Here is a 7885-nt window from a genome sequence, read left to right as displayed (position 1 = left end):
AGAGACTTCTTTAGTTCACTATATGAATCTGAGCGGAATAATGACCCACAAACATTTGATTTGTTTTTCAACCAAATAAATATACCCCAAATTTCTACAAACCAAAAGGAAACCCTGGATAAAGCGCTCACTGCAGATGAACTTATCAAGGCAATTAGCTCTATGCAATCCGGGAAAAGCCCAGGTCCAGACGGCCTCCCCATAGAGTTTTTTAAGAAATTCTCTACAAAAATTGCCCCTTTGTTGCTGAATATGCTCAATGAGTCTTTAATATCTGGTATTCTCCCTCCTTCTCTTCGGCAAGCTTCTATCTCATTAATATTAAAAAAAAATAAAGACCCACTCCATTGCTCATCCTACCGCCCTATTTCATTGTTAAATGCTGATGTCAAGGTGCTCGCCAAAGTTCTTGCACTTAGATTAGAATCTGTCCTTCCATCAATCATACACTCTGACCAAACTGGGCTCATTAAAAACCGGCATTCTTTCTTCAATGTCAGGCGTCTCTTCAACATTATCTATGACAATAAGGTTTCTCGGTGTCCAGAGGTAGTGGTCTCCCTGGACGCCGAGAAAGCCTTCGATAGGGTTGAGTGGGAATGTCTTTTCACCACCCTCTCTAGATTTGGATTTGGCCTGGGCTTTTTATCTTGGACACGGCTCCTATATTCATCACCTTTATCCTCAGTTCGCACTAACAATGACATCTCTGCCTACTTCCCTCTTCACAGAGGGACTATACAGGGGTGTCCTCTTTCTCCTCTTTTGTTCGCTGCGGCTATCGAACCACTGGCCATTGCTTTGCGTAATCTCCCAGGGTTTAAAGGAATTACTAGATATGGAACTGTTCAGAAAGTATCTCTATACGCTGATGATCTCCTTTTATTCATTTCCAAGCCAACTGAGTCTGTCCCACATATACTAAAGACATTAGAGTGTTTCGGAAAGATCTCTGGGTACAAACTCAACTTTGACAAAAGTGAGGTCTTTCCTGTTAATAAAGCTGCAACAACAAAGCTGCTTTCAACACTTCCCTTTAAAGTGTCAAAGAAAGGTTTTACATATCTAGGGGTAGCGGTTACTGATAAATTTAACAACCTCTTTAAATCTAACTTTGAAATTTTATTCACTCGTGTAAAGGATTGTCTTCGCTGTTGGTTGTCATTGCCTTTATCTCTGGCAGGTAGAATCAATTCAGTTAAGATGACAGTGCTTCCCAAATGTCTTTATTTTTTCCAGTATATTCCTGTATTTATCCCAAAGACATTCTTCCGCAAATCAGACACAGCTGTGTTGGAGTTTGTATGGGACAGAAAGGTTCCCAGACTACGTAAAAATGTTCTACAGAAACCAAAACGAGATGGTGGTATGGCACTACCCAACTTTTTATATTATTATTGGGCCGCTAACATGCAACCAATCCTGCACTGGATGCGAGTGGATGATGATTCCCCAGCCTGGCGTCTGATGGAGTCGTCATCTTGTGCTCCAGCCTGTCTCTCTGCACTTGTTGCTTCCGTCCCTGTTTCTGTCAGGCTCAAAACTGGCAGCAATATGCTTGTGAACTCTACTCTGCGTATATGGCGCCAATTTTGTAAATCTATTGGAGCTCAGATGCCACCACTATGCATGCCAATTTGTAAAAACCCTATGTTTCCTCCTTCAATGCAGGACAAAGCCTTTGAGTTGTGGTTTCAGAATGGCATGCATACAATCAGGAACTTGTTTGTTGAAGGTGTCTTTGCTTCATTTCAACAATTGGCCGAGAGATTCCATCTACCAAATTCTCACCTGTTTAGATATCTTCAAGTAAGAGACTTTTATAGAAAAAGGTATCAAGATTTTCCTCATGCTCCAGCAGATACACCAATTGATACAATCCTCAGGGCTCCCACGGCAATGAAGGGGTTAATATCTTCTCTCTATAATGCAATTCTCTCTCTTTGCTCCCTGGTCCCAGGATCTGAATGTAGATTTGTCAGGCTTATGGGAATCCATCCTCTCGTGCGTCCACTCATCTTCTATATGTGCCAGGCATGGGGTTATTCAATGCAAGCTTATACATTGCATATATTGGACCAAGCCTAGACTGTCCCGTATTTATCGCAACGTCGACCCATTGTGTGATAAATGTCGACAACATCATGGTACTCTTATTCATATGTTTTGGACATCTTTACATGCATACTGGGTTTCTATATTCTCTACTCTTTCTGATGTATTTCAAAAAACCCTGGAACCATGTCCGCTCATGGCCCTACTCGGTGTCTTATCAGATCCCACTAAATTATCAAAACCCAATCTGATTTTCTTGCTTTTCTCTGTTTGATCACTAGGCGTCTAATTTTGAGAAACTGGAAATCGCAATACCCACCATCACATTCTTTGTGGATCAGGGACATACTAACGTTTTCAAAACTCGAAAAGATTCGACACTTAAAGAGAGGTTCTGTATCTAAATTTAATGAATTGTGGCAGCCGTTCCTTCTACATGTAGAGGGTCTTGACTTACTACCTCCAGACACACTGTAAGTTTACTGTACATCTACTCTGTGACCTGTGACTGTGAACTCCCTCACGTATCTGCTCTTGTATGTGCTTAGATGTATATATGTGAGACCCCCCCTTGTTTATTTATTTATTTTCTTTTATTTTCCTTTTTACCATTTTTTTTCTTTATTATATTATCATTATTTATCTATTTTTATTATTATATATATGTGTGTATATATGCATTTATATATATATATATATATATATATATATATATATGTATATATATTTTAATTTTATTTATTTTATTAATTTATTTATTACTTATTTTGCCTTTTCTGCTTATATGTATGTATTGTTGTTCTAAACTGTCCCTCATGGCCTTTTTCTTATTTCTTCTATTATGTGTAAAAAGAAAAAACTTTCAATAAATACACCATGAACAAAAAAACAAGGTCCCATCCCCGCTGTACACAGCTTGGATGGTTCCCCGTTTCCCCCTCCTGAGGTGGCGGACAGTTTTCCAGAAGCGCTTTGGCGCCGCCCGAAAGTCCTTCTCCATGGCCTTGCCGAACTCCTCCCACACCCGCTGCTTTGCCTCTGCCACAGCTGCGGCTGCCGCCCTTCAGGCCCGTCGGTACCTCAAAACTGCCTCAGGAATCCCCCGGGACAACATGTCCCTGAAGGACTCCTTCTTCAGTCGGACGGCTTCCCTGACCACCGGTGTCCACCACGGTGTCCGAGGGTTGCCGCCCCTTGAGGCACCTGAGACCCTATGGCCGCAGGACACAGCTGCAGCTTCAACAATGGAAGCTTTGAACATCGTCCATTCAGGTTCGATATCCCCAGCCTCCACAGGGATGCTAGAGAAGCTCCTTCGGAGGTGGGAGTTGAAGGCTTCTCGCACAGGGGCCTCCCCCAGACGTTCCCAGCTTACCTGCACTACTCGTTTGGGCTTACCAGGTCTGTCCAGGGATTTCCCCTGCCACCAAAACCAACTCACCACCAGGTGGTGATCAGTTGACAGCTCTGCCCCTCTCTTCACCCGAGTGTCCAAGAAAAACGGTCGAAGATCAGATCGATAATTGACCTTCGACCTAGGGTGCTCTGGTACCACATACACTTATGAGCATCCTTGTGTTCGAACATGGTGTTCATTATAGTCAGACCGTGACTAGCACAGAAGTCTAATAATAGAACACCACTCGGGTTCAGATCGGGGAGGCCGTTCCTCCCAATCACGCTCCTCCAGGTATCTCCGTCATTGCCGACGTGCGCGTTGAAGTCCCCCAGTAAGACCACGGAGTCCCCCACTGGGGCCCCAGCCAGGACCTCCAAGAAGGCTGCATACTCCAAACTGCCGTTCGGTGCGTACGCACAGACAACAGTCAGAGTTTTCCCCCCAGCCCTTAGGCATAGGGAGGCGACCCTCTCGTCCACCGGGGTAAACTCCAACACGGCGGCGCTCAGCCGGGGACTTGTGAGTATGCCCACACCCGCCCGGCGCCTCACACCTTTGGCAACTCCAGAGAAGAATAGTGTCCAGCCCCTTTCCAGGAGTTTGGATCCAGAGCCGATGCTGTGCGTGGAGGCAAGCCCCACCAGATCCAACCGGTAACGCTCAACCTCCCGCACCAGCTCCGGCTCCTTCCCCCCAAGAGAGGTGACATTCCACGTCCCCAGAGCCAGCCTCTGCCGCCCAGGTCTGGGCTGCCGAGGCCCGCCACCACCACTGCCACCCATGTGGCAGCGCACCCGACCCCAGCGGTTTCTCCTGCAGATGGTGGGTCCACGGGATGGGGGAGGGAGAAGTGCCACGTTACTCTTTCGGGCTGTGCCCGGCCGGGCCCCGTGGCAGACCCGGCCACCAGGCGCTCGCTCACGGGCCCTCCGTCCGGGCCTGGCTCCGGACGTGGGCCCCGGGCTTCCTTTGGGCAGGGTCTCTCGCCTCACACCTCTATTTTTCATGGGACCATGCTTAGTCTGGCCCCTCACCTGAGACCAATTTGCCTTGGGAGACCCTACCGGGAGCAAATGGCTCCTGACAACCTAGCTCCCAGGTTCATTGGGACACGCAAACCTCTCCACCACGATAAGGTGATGGTTTCCGATGTTGATTAGTGTATTTCTGTCAGGGCAATGTGTGCTTCATTAGAGAGAGCCAAAATGGAGCAAAATATAACAAAACGGTAGCAAGCTTAAAGGCACTATATAGGAGATGGGCAACTGCATCATTTATTGAAATGAGTCAACACAAGTGCCACCAAAAAAAGTTCACATATATACAGTTTAGGCTAATTTATTGTAAGTAAAAAATTAGATAAAATAAAGAATTTTTAAAAAGCACACCCAGAAATTGGCTTGAATAATGGAGACAATGGCCACACTTTAGCAAAAGGAGTGCTATGCACTAAGACTTTGTTGCAGACTGGGATTAGCAACTGTTTAATGGCTTTTGTTTACCATGGCCAGCCTCGATCTGTGCCAGCAGCTCCTCCTGGCTTTTGACAGACTAACAAATCACAAAAAGGCCATCCCATGCGCAAACAAGTTTAGTCGATCATGAATTCTCATTATTGACATTATAACTACTGTTGCATGTGATTGGCTGGTTTACTGATAAATGCACACTTACTATATCACAAGATGTATCCAGAGTGTGTTGTAATTTAACCCTGTACATCTTTGCAGCAGACCAGGGATTAGCCTTTAATCCCTGCCTTCTGACACCTGTGGCAAATCTATATAATAGAACTTAACAGGAATTTAGACAATACAGTGGTACACACCACAGGATTCTAAAAACATCAGCTTGACGAGGTTTGTGCATATCCTGACTGGAACAAAAGAATTAGCCCCTCTTGGTCCTGACTGGCCCTTCACAATCAGCCAGATACCACCCACCAATATACCACCCTTGCGGTCCTCTTAAATATGATCACTGTCCTTTTCCCTCAAACTACTGTACCCAACATCCAACTTAAACCATACACGCCCACCACCTGAACATGCATCCTTACTGGAGAGCAGCACCAAACAGTTGAAGTTAAAATAAGTGATAGCTATTAGTGCTTAATATTTTATTTTACCATTTGAGACATCAAACTGCCGCCATAGCCTACATGCTTATGTTTACATTGTTAAGACAAACCTAATTGATGATATTGTGAGGACTGGACTGATCACCAGGCAGCAGAGCTAAAGCTCAGTGTTCTATTTCATGATTCTCTCTATTATATATTTACAACAACCTCTTAATTATGTTAGTGTTTAAATACATTTAAGATTCAATGGCAATATTAAATCCAATGAATATAGTTTGTTTACACCTCATACTGTTCTGTACGGAAGAGTATTAGGGCCAAGGGTGAGAAAAAAAAATGTCAAGAGGATTTTTTTTTTATTTCATTGTGTACTTCAGGAATAAAGTTGCAGAATGCAGTTGACATTTCAAAATTAAAATTGACTAATTCTTGAAATGCATATTGAAAAAAAAAACTTCCTCCTCTAATTTTTTCTAGTACCCTCTGTAGTTCTGTATACAGAAGCCATACACATTTTAGACAGTTGGAGCAAACTTTTTTTTAAAGGAGGGGGCACTGTAGTGGTAGCACTGGGGTATCATATGTGACTGTATAGCAGTGCCAAATGGTTAACAAGGCTCAGGGTCAGGAGGAGGACCCCTTGGCAGAATTTTGTTGAAGGCCTCAGTGTGGTCTGCTTATGTATGAGACTATGCTTTGTTTTTGTTTTTTTGGTATGAGGTAACTATCATCATCTAGTATGGCCTAATAATTTACTATTCATGGGTTGCCTACACGAAGAAAGAGCAAAAGCTATCTCCATCTACGTTTGGTACTGCTCTTCAGTTAGCAAGCACGTCATAGTTTTGGGTGGTTGCTCCATGCAGTGGTTTGAGGGAATATAACATTAAGACTCAATGTTGAGTCAAATATTAAAACTGGGTCTCCAAGGATATTTAGTTTCTATTAATCTTGTTCTAATACAATATAAAATATGAACTTTAGGCAAGCAATTTATTACAATAGAGGTGAAAGAAATGTGACAATATTAGTGTAGCTTCCAGCTTATCTAGCAATACATTTCAGTGCCTAGCTTCCGTAGATGTTACAGTTTATCCTCCAGTTGTAGTAATTCATTTCACACTGAAACAGTTTCAACTCTCAGATCTGTAGGCCAGTGCCTTTTCTGTTCAAGAGTGTTAACAATTGAGTTTGTGTGATAATGAGAACCCTTTCTATTAGCCCATTTTAACCCAAAGCTTTGAATATATTTAAGTTTAGCCTCAAACTTTTCTAGTTATGTATTTCAACTCTAGGTGTCGTTAGGTAATGCAGTTCAGCTTTCTTCCCATTTTACATTTCAGCTTCTAGATAGATAGAGACTTCTACATTTAGCATTTAAACTAAATTAAAGATTTTCATCAATTTATTTGTTATAATTTCTGTAATTGTGGCAATGTTTGAGTTTCAGTTGAACTGTCAGCCTTCACACAATATTTTATATATTTTCTGTTTCTTTCTATGCCGTTTTATAGCAGATATTTACTTACTCATCATCGACGCCGATACTAAAAGTGTCACACTATGATCTCTCGTGTTTTGCTTTTTCACATACGTTTGTGTAGTTAATCAGAGCCGTTTCTTGGTATAAGCGGACTATGCGGGTGCATAGGGCCCCCGCCCCACTAGGGGGCTGCAAGGTCTGCTGCAATACCTGAGGTATGATCCGAAGGAAAAGCTGTGAAAAGGACCTGACACCTGGCCCGCTGATTGGTCAGATCTGGTGTCTACCACGCTGCGTTGCTATGACGACCAGTACTGCTAAACTAGGAAGGGGCGGGGAATTGCGCCGAGCCGTAAGTTCAGGTCATTCACGGCATGGCGTCCAAACTAGCGTATTCATCTGCCGGAGCAAAAGGGAGAAACTCGATGAAGATAAACGCTCGCAGGATAAAGGTATGTTTTTTTTTTCATTATGTGGGTTGGAGGGGCTATCTTAAATGCCGATTTTTTTAAGCTAGCTTAAGTGTTTGCTTTAGGAGAGGGCTAAAATGAAATGTATCTCACATGTGAATAGGGCTGGGCGATATATCGATATAAAACATATATCGATATATTTTTGAAATGTGATATGGAATTAGACCCTATCGCGTATATCGATATAGTTCAAATTTGCGCTGTGATCCTTGCTCCGGGCAAACCGCTGACCCGGAGCTCTCTGCACTGCTCCCCCCGCCCCTCCTCCTTCATGCACAGAGAGGGGAGGGGCTGGAACAAACACTCCGGCGCTCTTCAACAAACTATTGTTGCCCCGCACTTTGGCCTTGATGCCCCATGAAAAAAAATCATCGTACGGCCACAGTGGCCTC

The sequence above is a fragment of the Sparus aurata genome, chromosome 11, assembly GCF_900880675.1.
Source record: "Sparus aurata chromosome 11, fSpaAur1.1, whole genome shotgun sequence".
NCBI classification, from domain to species: Eukaryota; Metazoa; Chordata; class Actinopteri; order Spariformes; family Sparidae; genus Sparus; species Sparus aurata.
This window is presented reverse-complemented; position numbering follows the sequence as displayed.